Below are 12,187 nucleotides of genomic sequence, written 5' to 3'. Positions count from 1 at the left end.
ATTCTTTTTGGGAACATTCAAAATCACCCATCCAACAATGGGATTTTATAACAAAAGTTTCTTGCCAAAGTCCCAAGTATTTAGGGAAGGTCATCATATATAAATTCCTTAAAATTCATTGAAACTTTTAAAATCATAGATTTCCGGTTCAAGTAAATAAAACTGAATTTATTATGAAACCGTTCATACAAAATCACAAGTTCCAATGGCAAGGGGCACAGCAGCGGCGTGTCTGGGCGCGGCGGTTCCAATGGAGGCGACGCCAGCGACGCAAACATTGGCTATGCCTGGTGGTCAGACTCCCAGCTCGCCTCAACTCTGTCTCTCCTGCTCGGTGTGACTGGGCGGCCTTCCTCCTCCTTCGAGTTCAACGGTAATGGATCCGCGGCGGCGTTGCACTTCCTCCATCGGTCGGCGTCGGCGAGCGGCAGGACATGACGGAAGCCCCGACAACGGCGACTCACGACCACCCCCTTCCTCGCTTAGCTCTCCGTTTCGACCTCTCTCTCTCCTCTGTTCGCAGTTCATGGCATCGGCAAGGAAGGCTTCTACGGCTACTCAGCAGGACGCGTCAGCGGTGGTTCCAGGCTGGCATGGACTGCGGAGGCGGCGCGACGCGGTGAGCTGCCCTCTGTCCCTCGCCCGGTTCTGGCGGTGATGCAGCGGCAATGGTGGAGCCCAGCGCGCGGCGCAGCGAGCTTTCCTCCTCCTCTCCTCATCCGTAACTCAGCCCCTCTCTCTCTGTTCTATTTCCATTTGAGGGTTTTGTATATTTGCTGCTGTTTTTGGGGGAAAGAGGGACGAAAGGGATAGGAGTCTGCTGCTGCGGCTGTGTGTGTGAAGGGAACCGGGTCGGGTACGGGTCACTGGGTTAGGGTTTCATTTTTTTGAAAATTAGGGTTAGGGGCATTTTGGTAATTTCACTTAAAATAGGGATAATATAGTAATTGAAATCCAATTTAAATCCAACACTATTTGTATATAGAAAAATAAAAGAAATTCCATAATCGTTCACCCTTGAACACATTTAAGGAAGACGCAAAAATATCTCAAAATATAATCATATATATATGATTTTCAAATACTTTTAATCGTCATATGCTTAAGGGTGTAAAGGTAGGAGTGTGATTGCAAAGCAAACATTACAAGGTAGGCTCGATACAAAAGATAACATGGGTCAATCATGTGATAGTAGGGCAAAGCATCAAAGGCTATAAAACAGGATGGAGTTAAAACGATGTGCTCAATATTCGCACACTAATCTCATATCAACCTCAAGGTTTCACCTTTCCAACTCCATCAAGCATTTTACAATCCCATACTCGATCACAAGCCTTACAACCGCAAACCCGTTCACAAGGAACAAAACGCCCACAACTCATAACGTTGCACACCTACCGCTTCAACTTCCATATACACACATCACGTCTTAAAGAACTAATGCATCGCGTTACTATGTCTACAAGTCGCACGTGATATCAAAACAATTCTCGAGTCTACTCAGAAGGATACCAGATTTAGAACGGAGAGACAATTGTCAAGGGTAATACTCAAAGATTTGAGAGAATGTATCCAATTCCAAATAAACAAGGACACTCAAGCAATGAAGTTCGCTAGACTCAATTCAATTGACAACTTCAAGATAATCCTTGGATCAAGGAAATTCAATAGGATCAATAGGAAGGAGAATCAGCGCATTAGTTTGAAACAAATTCAAGCTGAGTCGAAGAAATATGAGGTTTATAGAGAAGAATCTCTCAAACCCAAGACAAAACTCACAGAACTTCAAAAGCACGATTAAAAACACTTCCGAATATATTATTCATAAAAGAATCGAAAACTTGCAGGAATATCACTTCGCAGCTTAGAAGAAAGTTAAGTAATAAACATTCTTCAAGAGAGTAACAAAAGTATAAACGTGGCTTTGCTGTAATACAATTTCATGTTGAAACAGACCATGTAGAATTTAAAAAAAAAACAAGGTGCACACAAGCTTGGCTAAAGGCTAAAATATCTCCTCAAATATTTTAGAAGGATAATTAGGTGCACAACTCAACCAAAAGCAATCATAAAACTCGGAAGAGAAATCAAATGCTTGTTCAAAAATTTCCAAAGTCCATATTCAAACAAGCGTGTATAACATTTATAGCAAGGACAAAAGAGAAAGTTAAGCTCTATTTGGAAAAGAAAATCCGAGGTAAAAGTTTGCTTGTAAATTGGTAGAGGAAACAAGTGGTGCGCTACAAACGAACAGGTCTCCATTAAACAAGGAAACTTTTCAAAACCTCATTTAAAATAGCGCATGTCAACTTTAATACAATTTTATCAAAAATTGAACAATGGTTTCAATCTCAATCAAGCAACAGAAAATAAATTCCGTTTAGAATTTCTTCAAAGAGAATTCAAAACTTCCTTAAAAGTTCAAAACAAGACTCCAAAAATATACTTGAAATCACCATTTCAAAAGGATATTCAAGAATATTAGGATGTACTTAAAAAGAGTCAAGCCACACAAGAAATCATCCTAAATCAAGATAGTTCAAACAAGATCCACTCGGCATGAGACGTCAAACAAGCTTTCAATTGATTCAAAAGAATACAAAAGTCATAGGAAAAGACAACCCAATCATTAGTAATTTCTCAAGGATAAATCTTTGACTAAAAACTCTGTTAGAGACAATGAGAAGATAAACAATGCACTAACTTAAAACGAATTAAACTGACCCTCATAAGGATGAGATTCACAAGAGAGGACAAACCAAGATCAATGGTAATGTTCACAAAATGTAAAAGATTACTCAAAAATAAAGTAAAGTATGACATTCATAGGGATGAAAGGTTAAATAGAGAATTTAGCCTGTTCATAGGAAGAAAGCTATGAGTCCAACACTTTCAAAAGAACAACCATGGCACAAACCATATAGCATGCTAAATCAAACTCAATACAAAATAAGTTAGGTAAAGCTTATCAAATGAAACTCAACCGGGATAAAAGTGAAAAATCTTTCCTTTCCAAAATTTTGAAAAATATCCAAATACATAATCAAATAAAGATGTGCATTGGAACCGTAGTAAAATTACTAGAAAGTCAATTTGTATTTAAAGTAAATGTCGTTCCGCAAACCAGTAAAAATACATGCGAGATATTAAAATTAGATAGTTGCTAAGCGGTATGAGAAATCTTCAAAATTTCATGTATAGATAAATATATATCTATTCAACAGCAATCTTCATAAAATCTCAAAATTAGCTGTGCTCACTGTCAAATAAGAGAAAAACTGAATCAACAATTTCTCAAAGAATAGACTCAGAACCAGGAGTTAAAATGCACAGTGCATTAGGATCAGTTCAAAGTCATGCTAGAGAATACAGGGATCAGGAAGAACTCAAACAGAGGAAGATAGATACAACAAGGATTCCAAACAAGCATATGCAATTAAGATCAAACAATAATGCATATGAATAGAGAATGAAGTTGAAGAATCAAACTACTTTTCAAGAGGGTTAGCAAACAAGAACTTCAAGTTAGGATATGAAGGAACAGGTCGACTCGAACAGGATTCAAGACACACAACTGAATAGCCTCGAGAAATAGTTTCTAGCGTTCCCAAAACCCGCGATTCGCTTTACTCAAACCTCGTATATCATCTATGATAACCCATTAGTACTTTCATATACATAATTCACTAGTATTAAGCCGGCCAAACTTAATATCAGGAATTATGCAATGCAACACTAACAGCGTTAATCAATAGACCATCATGTGCATAAAGCTCTAATTCTCGTCATTCGACAAGACCTAATACATGACAAACACTCAGAGTATGCAATTGAAGCATAGTCAGTCCATTCCTCAGGCTCTACAGAAAGAACTGCTCTGATACCATAATGTAACACCCTAACTACCAAAGCTCGCACTTCCGGCTGCGCGACTATGATAGTTCGACATTACGATGACACTTATATTAATTAATACTAAAATATGAGCCTGTTTAAAACTTTAAACCGCAATACCGCTCCCAAAGATACTTTCGTTCGATAACGTACATCCATAAATACCATTCAACTTACAACAACTCAAAAAGAGTACATCCATATATATACATACAACGGATTAAATTCAGATTTCAAATATTTAAAGAATCAGCTTCAAAACATTACATTTCACAAAGCCGCACAACAATTCAGCCAAACCAACATCCATAATCATTCGAGTCAATCAAATAATACATAAGGCAAATACAATCACTAAATACACCACATCTCACATCAGTATCCATATGTAATAATTCCAATAATGAACTGTAGTTTTCGTAAAGCGCCCCTACCTCAAAATGCAATTCCATAACCCAAATGTCTTACAGAGTCCTTTCCGCCTCAACCCAAACTGACGGCACGGCGTGTCTGGGCGCGGCGGTTCCAATGGAGGCGACGCCGGCGACGCAAACATTGGCTATGCCTGGTGGTCAGACTCCCAGCTCGCCTCAACTCTGTCTCTCCTGCTCGGTGTGACTGGGCAGCCTTCCTCCTCCTTTGAGTTCAACGGTAATGGACCCGCGGCGGCGTTGCACTTCCTCCATCGGTCGGCGTCGGCGAGCGGCAGGACATGACGGAAGCCCCGACAACGGCGACCCACGACCACCCCTTTCCTCGCTTAGCTCTCCGTTTCGACCTCTCTCTCTCCTTTGTTCGCAGTTCATGGCATCGGCGAGGAAGGCTTCTACGGCTACTCAGCAGGACGCGTCAGCGGTGGTTCCAGGCCGGCATGGACTGCGGAGGCGGCGCGACGCGGTGAGCTGCCCTCTGTCCCTCGCGCGGTTCTGGCGGTGATGCGGCGGCAATGGTGGAGCCCAGCGTGCGGCGCAGCGAGCTTTCCTCCTCCTCTCCTCATCCGTAACTCAGCCCCCCTCTCTCTGTTCTGTTTCCATTTGAGGGTTTTGTATATTTGCTGCTGTTTTTGGGGGAAAGAGGGACGAAAGGGATAGGGGTCTGCTGCTGTGGCTGTGTGTGTGTGAAGGGAACCGGGTCGGGTACAGGTCACTGGGTTAGGGTTTCATTTTTTTGAAAATTAGGGTTAGGGGCATTTTGGTAATTTCACTTAAAATAGGGATAATATAGTAATTGAAATCCAATTTAAATCCAACACTATTTGTATATAGAAAAATACTATTTACTCATCACTTTTACAAATTATTTTCAACAAAATGCCCAAATCAAATAATTAGAAATAATATACTTAATTTCTCTATTTTCCAAAATAGCAGTATTAATATTTAAAATATTAGTTACTTTGTCCAAAACATATAAAATCCTTATTATTTCACAACTACCAACTTTATAATTCAAATATCGAAAATAATCCAAACATCCTATAAAATTGGATAATAATCATAACTTATCTCAAATCTAATAAATCAAAACTTGCCTTAATTACCTTTAATAAAATAATTTCTGAAATTAAGGCTATAAATAACTATATGATTTGAGACTTGATCATAATAAGACTTTTCAAAAGTTCTGGGTCTTACATCTCTCTTCTCTCATGAATCAAGTCCGGTTCGTCAAACAGAGACTATTTACGAAAAACAGAATCAAAACTCCTAACCGATATGGTTCAAAAACTAGGTTATTCATGACTGCGTTATCGAGGTTGCCTCAGAAAAGGTTCTAGCTTAAAGATAACATAATGACAATGAAGATTGAGATACTTGATGATATATTAGAGATTCTCCCCTTACTGATCTTCCAGAGAAATCCATACTTTCAGAAAAGATCTCGCGTACTCGAAAATCGGGGTTGTTACAGTGAAGCTTCGTTGGACTACCTTCTGGTTATACTTTAGAGCCATTCGATGCTTTACTACTTCCTCCCTAATCCGAGCTCTTTCTCGAACTTCTGGAAGTCGGTCGAGCTCCTCTTTTTGAATTTATGAGTTGGCATCTTCATTGTAGAAGATCATTCTAGGAGATCTTTCTTCTATTTCTACTGGGATAATTGCCTCTATCCCGTAAGTGAGTCGAAAAGGTGATTCTCCTGTGGTGGAGTGTGGAGTTGTCTGATATGCCCATAGGACTTGTGGGAGCTCTTCAGCCCAAGCTCCATTCGCGTCCCGTAGTCTCCTTTTTAACCCAGCCAGTATGACTTTATTGGCAGCTTCTGCCTGTCCGTTGGCTTGTGGGTGTTCTACAGATGTGAATTGGTGTTTTATTTTCAAGTCAACTACCAAATTTCTAAAACTTGTGTCCGTGAACTGAGTGCCATTATTTATGGTGATGGAGTAAGAGACCCCAAACCTTGTGATAATGTTCCTATATAGAAATTTTTGACTTCTTTGGGCGGTAGCATTAGCTAAGGGCTCCACCTTAATCCACTTTGTGAAATAGTCTATTCTCACAATAAGAAATTTGACTTGTCATGACCCCTGGGGGAAGGGTCCAAGGAGGTCGAGCCCCAATTTTGCGAATGGCCAAGGCGACATAACACTAATGAGCTCCTCTGGTAGAGCGATATGAAAGTTAGCATGCTTCTGACATGGTAGGCATGTTTTGACGAACTCTGTTGCTTCCTTTCCCAAGGTTGGCCAGAAGAAACCGGCTCGGAGTACCTTTTTAGAAAGAGCTCATCCCCCAGGTGGTTGCCACACATGCCACCATGTACTTCTTCCAAGACTTCCCTTGTATTGGAGGTCGGCACACATTTTAGGAGGGGTGTTGAGATCCCTCTCCTATATAAGATGTCGCCTACTATGGTGTAGTACTGTGCCTCTCGTATTAGCCTTTTTACCTCCTTTTTATCTATGGGAAGTATCTCTGAATTGAGGTAGTTGATTATGGGGGCCATCCATCCTTGATCCCGACCTGATATGGTTAGGGCATTTTCTTCTTCCGAGATCGATGGACTTGGCAATGTTTCTTGGATGAGGCTTCTGTTACTGCCTCCTGGTTTGGTGCTGGCTAGTTTTGAGAGTGCATCAGCTCGAGCGTTCTGTTCTCGAGGTATATGTTGGACCTCATATTCCCCGAATTGTCCAAGCTGGTCTCTGGTCTTGTCCAGATATTTTTTCATGGTGGGGTTCTTATCTTGGTAGCTTCCTTCTATTTGTGAGGTAACTACTTGTGAATTGCTGAAGATGGCAAGCTTTTGAACTCCTACCTCCCTAGCCAGCCTCAAACCAGCCAATAGTGCCTCATACTCAGCTTGATTATTTGAAGCAGAAAATTCAAACTTTAATGAGATCTCAATTTGGGTTCCCAGATCACTTTCTATAATTACACCTGCACCACTCCCGGTTTTGTTTGAAGAGCCGTTGACGTAGAGATTCCATTTTGTGGGGGTTCCTGGGGCGTCAGTGTATTCTGCAATGAAGTCAGCCAGGTACTGTGATTTGATGGCTGTCCGAGCTTCATATCAAAGATTGAATTCGGATAATTTGATTGCCCACTGTCGGATTCTTCCAGCTAAGTCTGTTTTTTGTAGGATGCCTTTTATGGGTTGGTTGGTTGATGTGGTAATTTATAACCACAAACTAACCGGCAAGTGCACCGGGTCGTACCAAGTAATACCTCAGGTGAGTGAGGGTCGATCCCACAAGGATTGAAGGACTAAGCAACAATGATTGATTGATTGATTGGCTTAGTTAGACAAACAGAAAAGAGTGTTTAAATATTCACAGAGCATTAAACAATCGTACAGAAATTAAAATAGTAAAGTAAATGGGTTGGGAGTAAAGTATGGAGAAGACAGTTAAGGTTTCAGAGTTATCTATTTTTCCGGATTAACTCTTCTTACTAACTATTTTAATCATGTAGGATTTAATTTATGGCAAACTATATGTGACTAGACCCTAATTCCTTAGACCTTTCTGGTCTCCTCTAATTTTCATCAACTGCCAATTCCTTGGTCAATTAATTCCAATTAGAGGGTGATGATCAAATTCCAGTTTATATGCCACAAAAACTCTAATTACCCAAAAATAAAAGGAATATATGTCACGTTTCCCATTAAATCCAGATAATTAGAGTGTTTGAATATTCACAGAGTATTAAATAATCGTACAGAAATTAAAATAGTAAAGTATGGAGAAGACAGTTAAGGTTTCAGAGTTATCTATTTTTCCGGATTAACTCTTCTTACTAACTATTTTAATCATGTAGGATTTAATTTATGGCAAACTGTATATGACTAGACCCTAATTCTTTAGACCTTTCTAGTCTCCTCTAATTTTCATCAATTACCAATTCCTTGGTCAATTAATTCCAATTAGAGAGTGATGATCAAATTCCAGTTTATATGCCACAAAAACTCTAATTACCCAAAAATAAAAGGATTATATGTCACGTATCCCGTTAAATCCAGATAATTAAAATTTAGGAGAATATGTTTTCAAGCTGTTGTTCAAGTAAAGAACTTTTCCAAGTTATACAAGAACTCAAGTAGAGAGAGGGTCACACTTCCGTTCCACCCAAATTTATAAGATAAAGAGCAAAAACAATTCTTAAATTATAAATCCATATGTAAATTCAAATATAAAAAGCAAAAAAATCAATCCATACAAATAGACAGAGCTCTTAACCTTAACAATGGAGGTTTAGTTGCTCATGGTTCAGAGAAAAATAAGGATTGTAAATTGGAATGGAAAAAATGTTGAGTTGGAATCCCCTTGTTGGAATCCCCTTTTATATCTATTCCTAATTAATTCAAAATATATCTTCTAAAACTAAAATAATATCTTTTCCTATTTTATAATAAAAATTAAAGTTTAAATCAGAATTAATTAAAGCAATCAGTATGTCTTCAATTGATGGATGGGGACCACTTGCTTCGTAGGGTCCACGCCTAACTTGGTTGGGCATAACCATTCTTGTGTGAATCTCCCTTGAGTCTCTGCTATCCCCTGGCTCTAGTCTATGTTTTTGGGCTGCAAACTGGGTCGAAACTCGGCCTAAAATCGCCCCCAGCATTTTCTGCGTTTTCTGTATATCGCGCAGGTCACACGTACGCGTCAGTCATGTGTACACATCAGGTACGCACACGCGTCCCTGAGCAGATTTGCTTTTCACGCGTACGCGTTGCCATGTATAGCTCCAAATCACGCGCACGCGTCAGGCACATGCACACGTTGCTCCTCGGTGGTCAGCTCCTTGGTTTCTTCTATTTCTCTACAGAAACTCCATCAAATTCACCCGAATGCTACCTAAAATAAATAAAATTGCACAAGACTCAAAATAGCATCCATAGTGGCTAAAAGATAATAAATTCTTGATAAAACTTAACAAATTAAATGTAAATTCACTAGGAAAAGATAAGAAAGATGCTCACGCATCATTGGTCCGTACTTTGATGGTGTGAGCTTGAAAGTATGGTCGAAGTCGTCGGGAAGTGAGTATGAGGGCGTATGCAAACTTTTCTATTTTTTGGTAGTTTAGTTCAGCCCCTTGTAGAGCCCTACTGATGAAGTAGATGGGTTGTTGTCCACTCTCTTCCTCTTTGTCAAACGCTGAGGCTATTGCCCGACTTCCTACGGCGAGGTATAGTATGAATGCTTCTCCTTCCCGTGGTCGGGTAAGAATGGGTGGTTGCCCCAAGAATTTTTTGAAATCTTGGAATGCTTGCTCACACTCTGCTGTCCATTCAAACCTTTTTCTCTTCCTTAATGTTGCGTAAAAGGGGGGAGATCTTATGGCTGATCTAGCCAGAAATCTGGACAGAGCTGCTAGTCTGCCGTTGAGCTGTTGTACCTCTTTGACGCAAGTCAGACTTTTCATGTTGAGTATAGCCCGGCATTTATCTGGATTTGTCTCGATTCCTCTTTGGGTAAGCATGAAGTCTAAGAATTTTCCAGCCTCTACTGTGAAGGTGCACTTTGTGGGATTAAGTCTTATACCGTGCTTTCTGATGGTGTCAAACACTTTGGTGAGGTCGAACAACAATGATTCCTCACTTTGTGTTTTTACCAGCATGTTGTCTACGTAAACCTCCATCAACTTTCCAATATGGTCAACAAATACTTTGTTCATCAATCTTTGGTAGGTAGTTCCTGCGTTTTTTAGCCCGAATGGCATAACTATATAGCAATAGTTTGCCTTTGGGGTTAGGAACGAGGTCTTTTCTTGATCAAGTGGGTACATTGGGATTTGGTTGTATCCTGAATAGGCATCCATGAAGGAGAGGTACTTGTATCCGGAAGAGGCATCCACTAGAGTATCTATGTTTGGAAGCGGGTAGGGATCTTTTGGGCAGGCCTTATTGAGATCGGTGTAGTCAGTACACATTCTTCACTTGCCATTTGTCTTCTTTACTAAGACAACATTGGCTAGCCATAATGGGTATTTGACCTCCCTTATGAACCCTGCCTCTAGTAAAGCTTGCACTTGCTCTTCCACAGCTTGGGATCTTTCTGGCCCGAGCTTCCTGCGTTTCTGTTGCACGGGCCAAGATCCAGGGTATACTGCCAGCTTATGGCACATTAGCTTGGGATCTATGCCGGGCATGTCCGCTGCCTTCCATGCAAAGAGATCGGCATTATCCTTTAGGAATTGTATCAGTGGCTCCTTTAAGTCTCTCTTTAAGGTTGCCCCGATATTTGTTGTTTTATCGTGGGCATCCCTGATCTGGACTTCATCGATCTCGCCTTCAGGTCACGGTCGAAGTTCCTCACGAGCATGTACTCCCCTGAGTTCAATAGTGTTGATTTCCTCCCCTTTGGGGTCGCCTTTAAGGTTTAGTCTTTCATTGTAACAGCGTCACACAATTTTTTGGTCTTCCTTTATCGTGGCGATCCCTTCTGGAGTTTGGAATTTCATGCACAGATGTGGAGTGGAGACTACGGCGGTGAGCTGGTTTAGCGTTGTCCGACCTATTAGGGCGTTATAGGCTGAGCTCACGTCGACTGTCCTGGACCGAGTTCCTTTTCCAAAGGTTGTGTGCAGTGAGATATATCCAAGTGGTTGGATTGGAGTATCTCCTAGTTCGAACAAGCTATTCTGATATGCTTTGATCTCTTTTTCTTGTAGGCTGAGCTTGTCGAAGGCGGATTTGAACAAGATGTCCGCGAAACTTCCCTGGTCGATTAGTTTTCTGTGGAGGTTGGTGTTGGCCAGTATAATGGTAATGACCATGGGGTCATCATGCCCTGGGATGATGCCCACAGCGTCTTCTTTGGTGAAGGTGATGTGGGGGAGGTCGACCAACCTGTCTCCTTCTCTAACATGATACACCTCCTTAAGGTGTCTTTTACATGATGACTTAGAGATCCCTCCTCCTACGAATCCTCCATTGATAATGTGGACATGCCTTTTAGGGGTACGATTGGGACATTCAGTTCATCTGATCTCTTCCTCCCTTCTTCTTTTCCTTGGCTCGTCTGCTTCATTAGCCAGAAATTGATCTAACTTCCCTTCTCGTGCTAGTTTTTCAATGACATTAGTGGAATATCCATAGATTCGGTGGTATTCGCAATACTCTATCCGATTTCCTCCTCCTCTTTTATGTTTAATCGTACGAGAGGGGGGATCTTTTCAGTGTTGCATATCTCTCTGTATACATCCACAAGGGACACTCTAAGTGAAGTGTAGTTGTGGTATTTTTTAGGTTTTTCATTTGGTTGGTCTTCTTTTTTCCTGGACTCCTTATCCTTGTCTCGAGGGGGTAAGAGAGTCTGGATTTTGAGGTTTTCCCTAGTCGAGAGTTCTCCTCCATGTTGATATACTTCTCTGCCCGTTCTTGTACCTCGTTTAGAGACATTGGATGCTTTTTTGATATGGAGTGGCTAAGGGGTCCTTCTCACAAACCATTGATGAGACCCATGATGGCTGCTTCTGTTGGCAGACTTTGTAAGTCTAGACATGCCTTGTTGAATGTAGTTGCGGAGGTTCTCCCGATCTCCTTGCTTAATCCCTAACAGGCTTGGGGCATGTTTGGCTTTGTCTTTTTGGATGGAGAATCTGGCTAGGAACTTCTTGACGAGGTCATCAAAGCTTACTATTGACCTTGGTGGCAAGCTGTCGAACCACTTTATTACCGTTTTGGTTAAGGTAGTCGGGAAAGCTTTACAGCGGATTGCGTCTGAGGCATCTGTGAGATACATCATACTTCTGAAATTGCTGAGATGATGGCCTGGATCCGATGTACCGTCGTATAGGGTCATGTCAGGAGCTTTGAAGTCCTTTGGGACTTTAGCTTTCATGAT

General features: G+C 40.9%; 1 long non-coding RNA gene across 1 annotated transcript; it reads right to left on the bottom strand.

Moving 5' to 3' along the window:
• Positions 290-4,961, bottom strand: LOC110264579. The gene is made up of 2 exons (XR_002350750.1): positions 4,673-4,961; positions 290-502 (listed from the first exon to the last, which is right to left on the bottom strand). It is a non-coding gene; the product is annotated as an uncharacterized LOC110264579 (long non-coding RNA).

Source organism: Arachis ipaensis, chromosome B07 (genome assembly GCF_000816755.2).
Source record: "Arachis ipaensis cultivar K30076 chromosome B07, Araip1.1, whole genome shotgun sequence".
Classification (NCBI taxonomy): domain Eukaryota; kingdom Viridiplantae; phylum Streptophyta; class Magnoliopsida; order Fabales; family Fabaceae; genus Arachis; species Arachis ipaensis.
Note: the sequence above shows the minus strand (reverse complement) of the source record. Positions and strands in the feature narration are given on the sequence as shown.